Source organism: Falco biarmicus, chromosome 6, assembly GCF_023638135.1.
Source record: "Falco biarmicus isolate bFalBia1 chromosome 6, bFalBia1.pri, whole genome shotgun sequence".
Lineage (NCBI taxonomy): Eukaryota > Metazoa > Chordata > Aves > Falconiformes > Falconidae > Falco > Falco biarmicus.
The window spans coordinates 8,361,442-8,380,686 of record NC_079293.1 but is presented as its reverse complement, the minus strand read 5'-3'; positions in this window follow the sequence as shown (position 1 = coordinate 8,380,686).

Sequence of the window (19,245 nt, the reverse complement as noted above, 5' to 3'; positions counted from 1 at the left end):
TTGGGTAAGATATGGAGGGCAACGTCGCCTGGTTACAATGAGAGGTGTATGAAGTAGAAGAAAAAGCAGGGAGAACATAGATTCTATAATCTTTAATAAATTTCTGCTATCCATTTTGTCAAAGGGCTATATTTCCAGAGTTTATACAAAATTTAAATGTCACTCTTTCTTACAAGGGTTGAGCCTGTACAGATATATATATATATTTATGTCTATATTTATGTGGACCTAGTACTAGGGGCTGTATGGAAATCCACAAAGGTCTTTTCAGTGTTTTAATGAATTCATCTATAGCCTAATGATTTTATAGAGGATTCAAGGGCCAGCTGAATCGTCCAAACTGTGCAAATCTTATGCCCTATGGAGTTAGGGTTTTTTTTTAAAACTCATAACTTGTATAACAATTTCTCTTTGCTATCGTTCACATACACCTGAAATTGCAGTTCTTAGGCAAGGAAGCATCTCAAATGTGAAGTTAAAAGGAGTTATGCCTGCCCAGCCTCTGTTTTGCTGCAGAAAGAGATTGGTTGGGACATCAGGGTGTTTGCATGTCTTGGAGTTAGGGTATCTGCCTGTACAAGGCAGCTGTGTCTTCATCTTAGCTGGTCAGAGAGCATGGGCTTAGAACAGATTGGAAGGTCTACTTTAGCTGTCATTGTGACAAGAGTTCAAGGACTTCAGTTTTTGGCCCCAGATATCTTATTTTATCACTGCCATTAAGTCCCTGAATTTTAATTTTTTTTACTATTTTTGTGTATGCCTGAAGAAAACTCTGAGCATGTGCTTTTCCACATAATATTCTTCATTACTATTTATAACATAGCTGTGCTGAGTGACCTTACCCATGGAAAGGCTGACATGTCTTCTCTTCCACTTTAGATATATTTATGTCCCTGACAGTCTGCCATAACAGTATACAGGAAACTCTATACTTCCTATTTGTATTCCTAAATTCCATCCTGCTTGTGAATTATGACAACAGTCAGTTAAGTTCTTTTCATACCTGCAATGGAAACACAATCCTCTATGTAGCTTACACTGTTTGCACAGAACATGAAATAACAGGTGAAGAAGCATTTATACTTGAAAGGTTTCTTCTTGGTGTAACAACCAGGTAGTTTTGGGCTGTTAGTCTGTGAACTATGTGGCTAGCCAAGAATGAAGTGTTAGCCCCACCTGGGTTTTCTCCAGGCATGGTGATTCTGCACAACTTCAGGCAAATCACAAAGCAATACCATGATGAAACTAATTATTTTTTTTTATTATGATTATTTTGTTGCCATGTGAGTTGGGGTAGAACATCTGTGCATCAACTTCTTTTTTTCTACCTGTTGGCCTTATGCTTAGGCAGCAGTGAGCTAACTGGGAGCACAGTTGAAAAAGATGGTGACAAGGGTGACAGGCACAGAAACAGAAGGAGGGGAGAATGGCAAAAGCACTGAGATCGTTGTGAAGTGCCTGTGAGGGGAGAAGCAGGAGGAAGAATGGAGGAAACAGCTAAACAGCTTGTTAGCACAAGGGAGCTTAAACTGCAGCCAGCACTGTAATGGCACATCAATACTTTTAGTTCTTGCTGCTGAATCTGCTGAGATCACGAGATCACTTTCAGCTCCTGCTGTTTGAAAATTTATTATTAGAACCCTTTTTTAAAAAAAATAATAATTGAATTTTGACCAAAATGGTTAATTTCTCCAGAGACATTTTTTTTTTTTTTAAATAAACATTGGAGTGCTGTTGAGAGTTTCCCTGCTGCTAGTGTCCGTGACTTTGGGCCACCCTGCTGGCTTCCTACCCTGTTGTTCTTCCACAGACCACACAGTTAATGGGACGGAGAGGCTATAAAGCTCCATCTGGGGAGGCTGGTCCCTCTGCAGTGCACTCGTCCTGGCCCAAGGAGATGCTTTCAGTGGTGGCAGCACCTGGTCCCCTCCTTCATCATGGCGGAAAGAAGTAACACCTCTGCTAGTTCTTGAAGGCTGGTACATGACAGAAATGAAGGACCTGATTGTCTAAATTTTAATATGAATTGCAATAAGATTAATGCAGTTAAAAGAAGTTGTCCACAGAGAGGAGATTAAGCACACCACCATTCTGTCTGTCAGTCACAAACAGGTAAGTTAGAAACTCTTCCAAAGTGGGACAGTATTAATGGGACTGCTGAGCTACTGTCCACAAACAGCTCTGCTATAATTCATGATCACAGGTGAGTGAAAGCCAAGAACAACAGATCTTGTCAGTATATATCCGGGATTGGATTTTTTTAGCCTTTAGTTTCATATACATATAATGAATATCAAAACCAAGCTGTGTCTTGAAACTACTCTGCTTCAAGCACACATTTGCAGAAGGCATTTTTCTGCCTGCGAATAGTTAATTATCAATATGAACCGTGGACTAATGCATCAAAAGTGTAACATAAGGGTATGTCCTCTTCATGTGGAGAATCTGTCTGGTGCTTCAGAATTGACATATATGATAACCAGAGAATACTGAGGGTACAGTGACCCTTTGGCATACCACCGTACACAGGAACATCCTCAAGGACCTTATTACATTGCAGGTGCAGAGTTTAACTTAATTGATACAACTCTGTAGCCAAAGACAATATCAAAAATTAGACCCAAAGACCTAATTCTGCATCTTTTGAGAGGGTGTGCATGGCACAACTGGCAAACATACACACTGACCCAGGCAGGGCAGGTACAGCTCCCAAAAGCACCTATTCTAGTGCATTTCTAAGGCCAAACGATACAGAGCCATACCACCCTATTGCATCAGAACACAAGTCTCTGGCATCCACCTCGCACTGTGGTAAATGATGTCTCAAGCTTAAAAACACTTCAAAGACTGAAAAGGACTAATTCTTTTGCCTGGGGGTAAATCCAAAGGGTTTTTTTAGTGTATAACTATTTTAAGTGATATCAGCTCATCTACTTCAATGGAATTGCTCTAAGCTTAGAGTTGTACGATTGCAGGCAGAATCAGGCCCTGTGTAAGCAGCTATTCAGTCTATTATACCTGGAAATTGTAAACATTTGTGGAATTGTTGAAAAAAGAACTTGACAGGATGCTGCAGCACTCCGTAATGAAATGTATCACCTCCATAGCAGTGAGAGCTGTAGCCAGTGGGCCTACTGTCATTGTGTTCAAAATCCTGTAAATACTTCTAGGAGTCTGAAAAGCAAAAATAAGATTGAATACAAAACCTAAATCTCATGTAAATTTTTACTCACAGAGACAGGTGTGCTGGTGAAAATTTGAAGTGTATTGGGTTTGTGTGGCAAGGTTTTGGTAGCAGGGGCGGCTCCTGTGAGAAGTTGCTGGAAGCTTCTGCCATGTCTGATGAAAAAAATGCCAGCCGGCTCCAAGATGGATTCACCACTCGCCAAGGTCAAGTTAATCAGCAATGGAGGTAGCACATCTAGGATAACATATTTAAGAAGGTGAGGGAAGCAGAAATCTGTGCAACAAATGTCAGCAGAAGAGAGGAGTGAGACTATGTGAGAGCAGCAGCTCTGCAGACGCCAAGGTCAGCACAGAAGGAGGGGGAGCAGCTGCTCCAGGCACCAGAGCCAGGACTGGGATACAGTGACATGATGGTATTGGGGAAAAATTGTTCTATGAAGATCATATTTTAAATTATATATGGATTAACTACAGATTTTTAGTCACCATTGCTGTCACTGGAGAACTTAGGATAAAAGTACTGTTGGTTTAAAACCGGAAAGAAATAAAGAATATATTATAACTAGAAGAACCAATTTTCACCTAATAAAAGAAATATGTAGCTACTCACTTTACTAGATTCACGTGTTTTTTAAAGGTTTGTACTTCAGAGGTTTCAAACTGCCTGTTTCTAGTGGGGGCAACATCTGGGAAGCTTCTGGTGTAGAACATTAGACAAATGAGGCTTTAATGTTTTATGGCAGACACATTAAGAAAAATAATTAGCTCTACGGAAAGATTATATGTTTCAGAGCTTTTTTTGTTTTATATTTCCGTGTATCAGAGTTCAGGGCTTCCCCTGAGAAAAGCATTGGAAATGCAGATTAGATGCCTCAGATAAAACAGTACAAATGAGAACAGTTTGTATGAGTGGAGGAGATTATGAGTTCGGCCTCAGGTAAAATGCCTCATGAAGTTATATTTCCCTTGGAATTCCTTTCACAGTTCCAGGGTAATATTGCACCATTTGCGTTACAGTCTGTGCTATGTGTGGAAAGTATGAAACAGGAGTTCTTTCCACCTGCACCACAATCCAGAAATTTTAATGTTTGTGTTCCTTACAGCATGAAACATTTTTTAAAAAATATAATTAGCTGTGACATGAAAATGCTATTATGGATATTAGCCTGTAATGCAGTTGATCTGCAAGTAACTCCTCTTGCAGAGATGCATTTGCAACCATTATAATTTTCTATTTATTTAGAAAAACAGACATTTTGAACAGCCACTGCACACTTTGAAGTATGACTGCTAAGCTAAATATGCAGATAGAAAGGTAACAAGAATGGCTATGATGAAACACTAAAATTGTTTAGGAATTTATTCAAAAGGTAGCAAGTATTTCTTGCTGAAACACAGAGAAATTTGGACTCCTCTCAGCAAAATAGTACAGGAAGCACTGAAGGAAAAGATTAGCAAGGGTCAGAGAAAAATCGCCATAAAGCTGTCACCAAGTTGTAGCAGATAGGAAGACAGGATTCAGATCCTGATTGACATATCTAAATACGGATATCTACATGTAGATCTTTATGCTCCCATTGCAGTCACTGAAGATCTAGTCTGTACAAAGTGCTAACTAGCTAGACAACCAGTCAACAGGTGCCAGCTTCAGAGCGAGCTGAATCACCCTCCGGTACTCACAAAAAATACCTGATTCCTCCAGATTTTTTTTTCTAAAGGCACTAACAGTCTGAGGGGGAACCCTGCATAAGTACAGCTTACAAGCTGCCATGAGAAAGCTCTATCTGTATTAGAAAATCGAAGTCACCTGTGATTGCTCTCTGACACCGAGATACAGAATGATCTGGTGTGTCATGTATTAAACAGTCCTACCCTGCCAAGTACAATGGATACATGTAGACTGATACAGGAACGGTTTCTGGTGCTTGCTAGCTGACAAACTACACCCAGGAATTACTTACAAGGCTGCTAATCGATCTAAGCCAAAACTGTAGCAGGAGAACTAAGTACAGAGTTCAGAGCCAGTGACAGGGAACGCTCCCTGGTGCTTTTAAATTTCCTAGCATAGGTAGAGCTACTATGTGTGGTCATTCAGAAGAGCACTAACTTTCAGTCTGAGCCTTCTGCCTGTCTATGGTAGGAACCAATGACTACAGTGCAACAAGGCTATCACAGCTTTTATTGCTTATGCATGCTCAGTGATCCTTTTTCTGTGTTTCCTAGTGAGGAGAAAATAAGTCAGACTTTGAGTGCCATCAAATATTTGGTGTGAACAGTTTTTGGTAGCATCCCCCACCTGATCAGGAACAGTTGAACCTGCTGAGGCTGAAGGTTAACATCTATATGGCCATTCATTAGTCATGGTCTACAAAGTAGGTGAGGCATCTGGCCATGAATCTATTACTGGACTCTGAACAAAGGCCTCCTAGGGTAACACAGATGTTTTTTGGCCTCAGTGGTCAAACCAGGCTAGACATGATGCTAACCAGATCACCTCTTACATATCAGTGGCAGAGTGAAAGATTGTGTAGCCAAGTTTTAGACCTTTGCCTCCCCCAACAAATTTTTGAAACTCTAGAGGTGGAAAGCCAGCAAGGGATTGTGAACCAATCTGGCCATAAACATATTCCAAAACATGGAAATCATTTCTAAAAGTGGGAATTCTTGTTTAAATAAAAGACCATCTAAAGCACATTTTAAAATACCGCATTGTCAATTTAACTTAGTCCTCATCAGGCCAAAGCTGGAGAAACTGAAAATTTGCCTTGAACTACACTGCTGGTACTAATGCAAATTGCATTTGCTGTACCTGCACTCAGCTGTTCCCAAGCTTTCTTGCATCTCAAGAAACACATTCATGCTCCCTAAAAATGGATTCAATCCTTGGGACATGCACACTAAGGGAAAGTAATAGTTTTTAAATTGTGGAGCTTATTTTGAAAAGGTTCTGTGAATGTCAAAACTACCGATGTATGCAAAAAAGATTAGATATCACCTTGAAAGATATCCATTGATGAATATTAAACATGATGGCCCAGATAAAGTTTTGGCTCATAAAGGTCCTGAACCAGATTGCTGGAATTTAGCACAATGTGCCAGGGAAAGGGTCACTCTGTACTTGCCATGTTTGTGGTGTTCCCAGAAGCATCCACTACTGGCCTCTGCTGAAGTCAGCCTTTAGACTGATGATGGACAATCATTCTTACCTTATTTTCTAAGCAAAGAAGCACTGACTTTATCCACAGGCCCCTTTTCCTCACATTTCTAATGTTTCAGTATCCCCATTAGCACTACAGTAAAGTTCTATTTAATCGGTAGATTCGCTTGTATATTGTAATATATCAGAATATGCTTATTCTTTGCATAAATAAAGATAGATAAGAGGAAACTGGTATTTGAAAGAATTCGGAGCTACATCTGAGCAAGCTGCTTAGTTTGAAACACACAAAGTAGCAGATTTTAAAAATAGTTTTGATGACTCGAAAGCTCAGGAAGTTAAAACTGTTCAGCTATACTCAGGAACAAAGCTTCCACGGTGTGCTGCAAGGTCATGCATACATTTGCTATACATTTGCTTTTTTTTGCCGCCACCCAAATTAATGTTTCTAAAGTACAGCATGCATAGGAATAACAGCAACTGCTTTTGGGTAGTTCCTTTAAGGTGTCTATGTGATGTGTACACGATCTATGTGCCAGAATCCTGAGGAAGAGCTAGTAATTTCTGTAACCTTACAGCAAACCTAATCAAATGTCCACTTTTCAAAAATGTATCCATATTTGATTCTTGAAAATGTCACAGTCTTTGCTGTCATCTCACATAATACGATCAACTGGAGACTTCAAGAGCTTTTCTGCCACCAAACTTAACACCAGGGTTATGTTATTCCACTGCTGATTAAAAAAAAGCCAAAACATAAATATGTAAACTGAACAGGTTTTGTCATTGATTCCATTACTGTAATCCCTACTCCAGTTGCTCTCGTAAAATAATGAATCATCACCAGCTTATTGTAAAAGAACATGTTCTTTCAGCAGCAGCATGATTTTCATGGCAAGAGACTATTCATTCTGAATTGTTAGTATAATAATCTGGGCATTTTAATGATTACACTCTTTGTCAGAAGGTTTTATGTTGCATCCTGCTGGCCGTAGTGACAATGAAAGGCTAGAGACATTTTCAAAACTGAGATTCTTGTAGCATGTTTGTGACTGGTGCCACTCCGTTTTTGTGGAATAAACACACGGATTTACCCTCTGCTGCTTTTGCCATCAATGGGTAAGTGGGAGATTTCATACACTGGTGTGTGGTCTCATGGGTGGAAGTGTTACACATAGAAATCATACATGCATGTTTTGTAGAGTTTGCATAATTTAACTCAATATAAACCAATGTATAAGAAAATCTCACAGGTTTTTGAGTAATGTCCTGACCTTTTTTTACTTGACCTCCCTCATTTCTGCTGCGTAATCATCTTACACATGTCGATAGAGGTTACCAGTCACATTCTAAAATATACTCAAGAGATTTAGGCATTTATGGCACAATAACTCTCAAAGATCTATAAGAACCTAGTAGGCATAAGTTACTGCTGAGAGAATCAAATTAGGTCAATAGGTCCCTTAGAGAATTTTGAAAACGTCATTTTTGCCTCTGATGTTTACTATTATTCTTATAATTGTTGTACAAACCTTCTCCACTAGTGTTTATTCACTGCTTTAGAGCTGTTTCTCAAGCTCTTGGAGGGAGGATTCCCAGCTGTCTTCATGCGATCCCCTGAGCATCACATGAATTTCTCCAGGCAAGGAGCATGAGGCAGTCACAATTACTGTCTGTAATTGTAAACATCTCCTCTGTGCCTTGGAAGAACTGAACGGCTGTTGGCAATTAAAGGTAATGCGCAACTCCTTACTTCACCTCAAGTGTTAAAATACTTGAGGTGAAATATGTCTGGCATAACTCCACACTGCAGACAACTACCTCACGATGGCCAGCTGAAGCTCCCTCTCTGCTGTAGAGAGAAATAGGTGCTTTTTAGGTATTTTCTATTTATTTTGGATATCTATTATAAAATGACATTAATTAAACCTCACAAATGCTACAAAGCCCTTTTTTTTAACTACAAGGAGGAAGAAGTGACTAGGTCAGATGTAGTTGACTGAAGCTTAAGCCTACAGATCAAGTCCTGTAGACACAGCTAGTTATTGTGGCTGTCTTTCACTATTCTGCTGTGAAGAAATGACCTTCTGCTAGTATGCGCTACATAATTCTCCTGGAAAGCAGTGTGTGGAAGTGTTACTTCTGAGATTTAATAAGACAGCCTGAGTTCATGGTGCACTGCTTTGTGTTTCAATGAAATTTACCTCAAAGTGAGGCAATGTGAGGAGACAATTACATTCTCTGGAAATCAGGTAATTGTTCAAAGCATTCTTATGCTGACTTTTAAATTTTATTTCCCATAATGGATTTAAGAGATCTAATGTAAAGCTTAACAGGAATAAAATGAGGCTATACACATATATACATAGATCTCCCTCATCACCTTTATCCACTTTTAAGATGCTGAATAAAACAGAAAAAGACAAAAAACTACCAACAAAAACTGGAGTGGTGATGAGAGTTATGAGACATTCTAGGTGTATTTCACCTGAAAAAGGATGGGTGATGGGAGTTTTATAGCACTTAGGGACTTAGTGAGAAGTGAGAGTACTAAACACTGAAAACACTTAGATGTATTTATCTTGGAGAAAATATAGTTCATGTAAAGACAATAATTAGTGGAAGGTAGCTTGAAAGAGTTATAATATTTCTGAAAATACAGGAGTTTTTCAGAATAGAAAAGAATCTTGGAGAACAGTCCATTTTCTGAGACTTGACAAATTGAGGATCCTTCCCAATTAAAATCATCCAGGAAAAAAAAATATCCTTGCACCTACACAGCCTTTCACACTTGTATTCCATGACACATTTGAACTATGCAATCACACTCAATAGCCCTGGGAAGGTGTCATCAAACAGAAACAAACAAAAGAAAAGAATCTAGAGATAAAGAAGGAACTGCCCAGGGTTAGAAGGAAAGTCACTAACATTAATGGGAAAGGCAGGTCAAACCAATTATCCTGAGCACAGGCAACCCTTTTGTTGGCAATCACACCACCACAAAATGGGATCGTGAGATGTTCTGTTTGAATCAAGGTAGTCAGAACTACTAAGGGCTAGACGCTGTGGTAGGTGCAGATCGGTAAGGAGACAGATGAGATCCTGCCTTGTCACCTGCTCACCCACGCAGGGAAGGAGACAGTTTTTTTCCTAGTCTTGTGCTGCTGGGGCAGAAGGGGTGTGAAGGGTAGGCCAATGCTGATGGCATTCCAAAGAAGGGAGTAAGCACAGATGGGACCACATAGGCAAATAGGTTTAGGAGAAAGCCTACCACATCTTTGAAAAATAAGAGCATGGCATCACATTTCTCCAGTTCAAGAAGCAAGTCTGTAGATGTTTTTCATAAAGGCATTTTTTTTCCTCCCTTTATGACCTTCAGCCTTACCCAAGCCCAAAGGAGGCCTAACAGAAGAAAACGCAGTCAGTAAAGCATATTGTATGAATGTATAGAGGGCGTTTTATGCATGCTAACATGTCAGAACAATACTATAGCATAGTGTTGCAGCTGAGGTTGAAGACGGCATCAGAAATGTTTGATGGTCTAATCACAAGTAACATGTGCATTACAAAGTCAAAAGTTAAATGAATGCAATCTGAACTGTATGAAAGTACAAAAAGAATAAAACTGGGCAATTAGTGAAGTAAAGTATCACATGTAACATTGTTAGAGCAAGACATTAAGTGAAGGACCAGAAAACAAACACCACTTTTATTTGGGTAAAATTATGAATGGGTAAAAGCAATAGAGAAGAGATAAGAAAACTGGAGGAAGCTATAGTGTCATCTATACAATTATTTTATTTTTTATTTTCAGTTTTCTGTTGCAGTCTAACTGGGAAGTTACTTTCCCTTGGGAAGAGCAGAATACACATTTCCCCTGGTTTTAATAGGAGAAATGTGCTCACACACGCACGTGCCCACCACTCCCAACTCAGTAGTTATTGCATCTTTTGCTTGGAAACAATTAGCCCCATCAAATCACTTCTCTACATAGTTTACCTTTCAGAGGCATAGTAAGAATTTGTTCAAATATATATTTTTGTAGTTTACCGATCTGCCTGTAAGAAACTATTTTGTTTAACCTCCAACTACAAAACCGGGAGATTCATTTTGGGTTGATTGAGCACTTGCATTTTCATTAGATAGCTATGCAGTGGTGTGAAAATTTTTCAGTGTTGTTAGAGACATCAATCCAAGTAAACTAACTTTTTTATTTCCTTGGGGATGTGATGAGAAGGGGAGGAAGGTATGTACAATAATTAAAAACATACTGCAGGCATATTTAGAGCTGACAGAGTGGAAATTCATACAAAGCTTTTCAGTAGTCTTCTATCACCTGACACAGGAAATTAATCCAAAAAATACAGTGCTTATGCTTAAGATTTATGATTCTCAACCTTCAGAACAATTGTAACGCAAAACCTGGGCAAGTGAGCTTAAAGTCTTCATATATCACTACGTACAAAAACTACTGAAGGAGAGGGGAAGAAAATTTGCAGTTCAGGAGTGCTAGTTCACTTCTCTTACCCACCTCAGATAACATTTGAGTGTGGAAATACTGAAACTACAAAGACAACATTACAAATGCACGGATCATGGCAAAGGTCAACATACACAAACTTGCCATTCTGTGAATGCACTGAGTATGGGAGAAGCCTTAGTCTATGGGGATTTACTACAACACTTTCACAAACTCCATTTCCTCCCACAGAGGAAAGCAATATTATTGTAGCAGCTATTTGCAATGTGTCACAATTACATACATCCTCTAGTCATTAGCAAGCAATATATTTTATATCCCTTACCATGTTTCTCTTGTTTCAAGCACCTTCGTTCCAACACAGGAAAAGAGCTAATTAATTCTGACCTAATTTGTCAAGTTTGCACATAGTTATGTGGGAAAATCCAATTTCTGTGGAAAACTGTCTACAGAATCCTGTGGCTAGTTAGGGAGAAAAAAGGTCCTGAATTGTCACTGAAAGGTTAATTTTAAGTGCAAGACCAAAGTAAAATGATCCAGGTTTTGCAGAGACATCTAGACATCTAACTAAATGGCTTTACTAGAATATGGGATCAATCCCTGGAGGCATAGGAGAACATATCTGCTTTGATGCTGAAATCCAAGTGCCCCTGACGTTTTCAAATCTGTAACCTACTGGATCCCTATCCTCTTATGCCCATACACTTATGGTGTTTAAACAGGTACTAGGAACCACACAAAGTCTTGTGGAAATCTCTCATGGAGCTCCATAGAAACCAGCAGATAAAGTAGCATGAGTGTAGTCCTATGCTCCATGCTAGGTAGCACTACTAGCAGACCCATGCTCACTCTGGAGTCTGAGCTGAGGGTCCTGTAAGGTATAATATCCCACCACGTATCCAGGGATGATGTGCTTAGAGCTAATTCAGGAACTGCTGTCCTCCAGCTTTGTATTATATCCTGGACCTTTAAGATCCTTAATTACACCTGTGCTATCATTATTAGGGCCAGCAGTGAATGCCAAAGCCTCGGGACAGACCAACAGAACATCAAATGTGTTTGTTTCCTGATTGATTTCCTCTTCCCCTCCAATTTCTATTGCCTTTAAGATCAGCTTCATGCCACCTCTTCAATTTTCAAAAATATATTAAAATCTGATTAAGTTTGTCAGGTTCTGGGTCAGAAAACCACTTGCATGCAGAATGGCATAGTGCAAATTTGAAGCAGCTGCACTAATTTCTCACTGTTCCCATGCAGCTGACCTTTTTGTTGCCTGGAGAACAGACCCAGAAAAAGATCCTTAGATTATCTCTTGCCTGAATCCAGTAAAAAAATAAAAATCATGTTTTGAATTACTTGTTCTCTATCTTAAGATAATTAGACAAACAAAGCCCACCAGAAGATAAACAGTCAATAGCTGTGTACTGAAAAATAAGAAACTATAACAATTATTTGCATACTACTTTCAAAATGTAGCTGCTGTTTTTCTCCACCACATGACCTATAGCCACAGAAGCAATGAACTGGAAGCTTTTGAAAGGCTGGGACATGTCCAGGGAACATATCTGAATTTAGGAGCTTAGAAAAACTTCCTGATGTTCACAATTCTTATACGTCAAGGACTCCACCCAACATGCCCATGAATGCAAATGGTTGAACTCCACAATGGACACTAAACCAGGACCTTTTGTTTGGATGATTCCTAAAGCTTTTATGAGAGGAGACAGACAAGGCTGGAAAGGACATTTCTACATCATAAAATGAGGAGGAGGTAGGGAATGATGCAATGGCATGGAAGGAATGAGGAGCAGCAGAGGGTCCTCAGACACCTGTGAGAAGACAGGTAGTTTAGGACACCACTTTCTGTTTCTTACTTTTAAGAGGGAATGGACTTTTTTCTAGAACCTGACTCTAGGATGTATACCTCAACTAGATGGCAGTACCTGTTAAAATCACAGTAACACAGAATAATTCAGCTCCTCTAGTGATCTGTTTGCAGCCATTGAAGAAAACAGAAGCACCAGTGATTCTTCCCTGACAGTCACCAGCAAACTCCTTCCTATCCCCTTTGACATTGTAGGGGATAGTAGCAGAGCCAGGTACTAATTAACCCCAATTACCTACACAGAAGAGATGGGAGGAGAGCTGCTTTTAGTACAGGGTAGAGTTTGAAAGCAGAGATGCACCTGTGCTTCATTTCCTCCTGATGGAAATTAACAGACTATGGGCCTGCAATGGATACGGTGCTCATGAGCTCATTAATCTCAACATGATTGATTACTTCTAAAGGTAAATGAATGTTTTTCTTAGATGCATGTTTGACTTTTTGACTCGTACTGATGAAGGTAGGGCTGGAGACATGAGAAGCTAAGGTTGCATGCAAATTACAGACATGATTTTGCCAGATTTGGATATTTGTGATACTGTTCTACACCAGCTAACCAAGCTGGTTTGTTTTTTTTGGTGAAAAATACTGTCATTGTGTAAAGATCCTCTAGGTAAAAAGTAAAGTACTTAATACCTACACACTGCTTATATCAACACTGAAAAATGCAGAGAAACAGAAGCCGTAAGTTGTTTTTTTTTTAAAAAAACAGTATTTGAGGAAACACAAGACCCTGAATCTCTTCCTGTTGATTCCTGGAATGCTTAGCTAATATGGCCTTGTGACCCACTTTCTTTAAAATGCAGACAGAAAATATTCTACATGACAAAAGAAACCTGCCTGATTTCTACAAATATTTGATGAGGACCTCTAACTTGTGTGACAGTTAACATCTGCACTTGTAGTAGCAAAACCCATATTCTGAGGAACAGCAGTTGTTTAATTTACTTTGGAAAACCTAGTTGATGGCTAAAGGTAGGTAGTTACCGTGCCATGGGGAGAACAAGTTCTATTAGTACATTAGGACCAGGACCAGGCTGAAAATCTGTATAATATAATCTATTTATTGAATGAAAACATTGAAAAAATGGGCTATTATAGCACACAATAGGCAGGTAGGCAGGGAGGGTAGAGTCTTTTCTTGTGCCTGGATACATATCTAATGTTAAAGAAGGCTTCTGTCTAAGATTTTTGACTACTTTCCAAGAATAAAAGTCTTCAAATGCAATAAAAACCATTCTGATGTAAACAGGTTTTATAAAAATATTGGTTTTTTTCATTTATTTTAACAAACAGGGATTTGCAGCTAGAGACCTACAAATCTCCCTAGCCTGAATGCATTTACTGAATGAGTAGCCTGAACTCTTGCGGGCCAAACTGCACTCATCACTTTAATGCAGAATTCACCTCCTCTGCCTCCGATGTCAGAAAGAGAAATCAGTAAAGCTTGCGCTACTCAGACCGGACAAAATATGAACAGAAGAACCATTCTCTGCTTCTTTAAGAACAAGTCTCTTAAATATCTGAGGAGAAGGAAATACTGCATGACTAATAGAAGTTTAAAAGAATTTCCTGGCTACTGTTTATTCAACAAATATAAAAATAATAGGTCATATTTTAATGAGCAAAATGTGAGACAGCCTGACATATGGTGATGATGTTAAAGACTGGACCTCTAATCCCAGAATTATGGTAGGGAAACCCTGAAATTGGAGTATCTTTTTTATTCTTCCAACTCCAATAATTTACTTCTAAAGTTCATGTAGTCCAGTGATTGTTTGCATGAGTGGAAGTCTCCAAAGGCCTTACTTTCCATGCTGCAGTCTCACAATGTCTTTTGCAGGCTTGGTCTGGAAATTTGCAACACCCTATTCTTCCATGGTTTCACTGCTAACAATTTGGTTTGCCGACAAACAGCTGTAAGTGTCTAACAATTTGCAGAAGGGTTGTGTGTGCCTCTTGCGCTGAATAAAGGCTATCTCTGTGTTACCTGCTTCCTTGCTAACTGTATATCTTTGTAAAATACTCTGTTGACAACTTTAGAGAGTGGCACTTCTGGAAAGTCTGTAGCAGTTGACAGGCTGGATGGCAGTGCTGCATTTCTGTTTCAGGAAGTGTAATTTGCAGGCAATGGCCTAAAACTTCCAAAGTGACTGGAGAAATTTTACGTGGCTGAGTGGCTTTTTTCCTCCCCCCATCCCCCTCTTTCTTTGGCATGTTCAGCCTAGGAGGTCTTAAACTACCGTTATTCTCAGAGAGGAAGAACTCAGCCAGTGCTGGGAAAAAAGTCCTTTCATCCTTCAAATCAGGTCCTCACAAGTTCATGTTCCCCAAACCATATTTTATTTTTAAGGTCAAAACCTCATAAGTGTTACAGAGGGATCTGGACAGGCTGAACTGATGGGCCAAGGCCAGTTGCATGAGGTTCAACAAGGAGAAGAGCTGGGTCCTGCACTTGGGTCACCACAACCCCACACAGCGCTACAGGCTTGGGGAAGGGTGGCTGGAAAGCTGCCTGGTGGGAAAGGACCTGGGGGTGCTGGCTGATGACCAGCTGAACATGAGCCAGCAGTGTGCCCGAGTGGCCAAGAAAGCCAACAGCATCCTGGCTTGTATCAGCAACAGTGTGGCCAGCAGGACCAGGGAAGGGACTGTCCCCCTGTACTGGGCACTGGTGAGGCCGCCCCTCGAACCCTGGGTTCAGGTTTGGGCCCCTCACTACCAGACAGACACTGAGGTGCTGGAGCGTGTCCAGAGACGGGCAACGGAGCTGGGGAAGGGTCTGGAGCACAAGTGTTATGAGGAGCAGCTGAGGGAACTGGGGGTGTTTAGCCTGGAGAAAAGGGGGTTCAGGGGAGACCTTACCGCTCTCTACAACTACCTGACTGGAGGCTGTGGGCAGGTGGGTGTTGGCCTCTTCTCCCAAGTAACAAGTGACAGGACAAGATGAAATGGCCTCCAGTTGTGCCAGGAGAGATTTAGATTGGATATTAGGAAAAAATTCTTCCCTTTAAGGGTGGTCAAGCATTGGAACAGGCTGCCCAGGGAGGTGGTAGAATCATCATCCCTGGGAGCATTTAGAAAGTGTAGATGCAGCGCATAGGGACATGGTTTAGCGATGGACTTGGCAATCCTGGGTTAATGGTTAGACTTGATCTCAAAGGTCTTTTTCAACTTAATGATTCTATGACTCTGTGTTGAAGCGCTGGTGACATCGATTCACTGGAGCTCAGTATAGAAGATACAATGTGTCATTTGGCTTATGAGGAAAACCAGGACAAAACCTTTGCTGTAATTTCTCTGAGTAAGAAACACCTGTCACAGTGTTAGATTCTGTGTTGTTTTCAGGTGATTTCATCCACCAAAATAACTTGTGTAGGAATGAAGCAGACTTGCCAGCTTCCACAGTATCTTGTGAGACTTCTGAACAGCTCAGCTTCTTCAGCAGTTCAGTACCTGTGAAACTCACGTGCGCTGGGGAGATGCAAGAGAAGGAGGAGGAGGAAGAAAAGGAAAGAGCAGAAAAGACAGGGCAAGGCAGGGAAAGGAAAGGCAAGGAAAAAGAAAATCTTTATAGTTATAGCTAAAAACAGGTAAGGCTTACTTGAAGATGGAGAAAAGACAGCAGAATGCATTATTTTATAAATATAATGAGTTTCCCCCCATTTAATTCCTTAACTTTTTTAAATGCATAACTTCCTCATTATTTTGAATGTTTGTATTTAGTGATATTTGAAATCTAAAACTGACAGAGCTAATATAACCCATTAACTCCAGTGACAGTACCAATTTACAGAGTTTTGCCTCTGAATAAATGTTAAGTATGGTGAGGATGCCAAGTGAGCTGACAGGATTCATACTTAAGCAATTATTTATTATGTATTTGTTTAAATTAGCAAGGGATAAATGATAAGGAAAGCTAAGGTCAATGAAAAGCTCTTTAAAAATCTGAATTTAAGAAAAGGTGTTACTTAGCAGACAAAGAAATAGGTTTCTTGAAAACTTAGAAAACAAATATTAGTAACAATCAATTAGGCTGATGACAGCTAATTACAAACATTTTACTTCTGCTGCTGAGTAGATAAGCATATGCTAGTTATAACTTGTGTTTTTTCACATGCAAATGCTTTTACAATTTAACATTCATTCTGTGTAAAAGAAAAGTGAAATAGAGAAGAAAACCCCAAACAACTCACCAAACCTTAGCTTAACTCTAGTTGTTATTATACTTTCCTGTACTTCCTGGGTTTTCTGTACTTAAAGTACGAAGTATAGCCTGGGTATAATTTAACTTTAGCAGAGCAGCAGTCCTCTTCTAAGACATAATGTTTATGGCCATACTCCTCCTCAGGATGAAAAACTTGTCTCTTTTGAAAGACTTGAAAATGTGTCTGCAGGAATGTGATTACAGGTCAAAGAGAATGTAACGGGAGTCAGAGCTGTGCCAGAAGTACCCTTTCACATGGGCAAATACTGCCTGAGTAGGAAGGAACTTAATACATTCCAGAAGAACCACAAGAATCTCAGTTCTTGGATTCAAGATGAGATTATAAAAGACCACTACAACTATTTCAAACTAAACTGTACTAATAAATAATAATTAGTAATTTTTGTTTCAGAATTATCTGTCTTCAATATTCAGTCACTGGTTATTCTTCTAATTTTTTTTTGTTATGTTAAAAAGTCTGCCACTATACAAGTCTCTTTCCCTTCCATGTATTTGTGTTTCATGTATTTTTTAGGTGGGTTTCATTGATTAGTTAAGTTCTAGATTTTGTCTTGTTTTGTTTTTTAAAAATAGAATGTAGAAGTAAGATGTTTTATGACAACACAAGTACTTTAATTTTAGATTCGTATCAAAAGACAAGAATGTGTTTACATGATAGTCCCTGTTTCCATCTCACCATGACTGGCATTCATTATGGTTCTATCTTTTAACTCTTTATAAATTCAACCAACATTTGATATTTCCTTGAAACCACTGCTGGGCTATTATTTCCTGACTCCTTAAATAAACATTCATGAAAAAAAAAACAAACCTATTTTTTTCTAAACACTAAGGTGCCAGTTATCAAGATTGACTTTAAAAAATGTAACTTTATGTATACTGTAGATATGGACAGTATCAAAAGCATTTCATTGCCACTGAATTATATGGATATACCTAATACAGAAGAAAACATTTATTAGATCTCTTTTCTTTTTATACAATAGGAATGATAACTTTATTTTTCTTAACTATCCTTGCTGTTGCTAAGAATGTTTCCCCCTGCTGAATCTAAAGAGTACCCTCATGTTCTATTTGACCTTCATAACCATGGAATTTTTCATCAATATCTTTAGGGTTTTTACCAACTGTAAATTCTTTATCTCCCTTTTTGTACAAATTACCCTCAATTTCACTGTTTATTTTATCACTGTTATATCTTCCTACTCAGCTGAGGTTCTTTTATAATGAAATAAGTCTTCAAATATGAATGAAGAATTATGGAAGGGTTAATTATTTTGTCAACTATTTCTAACACCTCCAGATTCCCAGTTACTATTTTACATTTCATATCCATAAATGTTCCCCTTCCATTTTATTATGCTTATATTTCTGTTTGCCTCAGGGAGTTAAACTTCTTAAAATTCCAACAAATTAGGAACAGAGGATACAAGCTGTTCACTCAACCCCTTTCTGTCTTCTTGACTCTGTACAAGCCTTTCAATTTTACTGTTTTACTTGGCAATGCTTAGACATCCAAAAAGCAAATTTTTGTATTTTCTTATATTAAACTACACTAGCTGGTTCATGAACTGTTAACAGATTTACCTGTATATTTGTTATATGCTTCATACTAAGGATACTTTTAATCCTAACACTGCTTGGAATTTTGCTACTTGAAATTTCTCTTCTCTAGAGTTTAATAAATACATTGAAAGAATTATTTGTTACTTGAATTTATCATTTGGACAAAATAATAAAAAAAAAACACTCTAGAAGAGGAATTATCCATTAAAGATAAAATTATTTTAAAAGTATTCTGATTATAAGCAATGAAAGTGGTCAGTATTCTTGTCAATAACTACATGCAAAACGTGACTGATGATGCCTTTAAAGTCTTGGGCTTCTTGCTCTGTGGAAAAAGAGGCAAAAGCCACATGCAATACTTTCAGAAAGAAAGCCCAGTATACACCAGCTGAGGCTATTGTAGCTAATTAAAAGAAGTAAGTAAATTTGTAACTTTTCCAGGCACTTAGGCAAACTGACTCCGAGTGGACAACACCTACACTATTGATTTTTCTTACCATGCAGGAGAGGGGGCTGTACCTAAGCCACCTGTTGAAAATGGACAATTTTAATATCAGAAATGAATGTGGGAAAGGTTTGGGAAACTTTACTGTAAGCCTGGGACAGAAACGTGCCCAGGACTGCCCCAGCAGGTTCACAGTGGGGGCAATCCTCTTCCATTGCCCAGGAGCACTCCCAGACACTGCTTCATTCATAAGTTTATCTGTTCCTGGAGACAAGATTATTCCTGCACACCTTCTTCT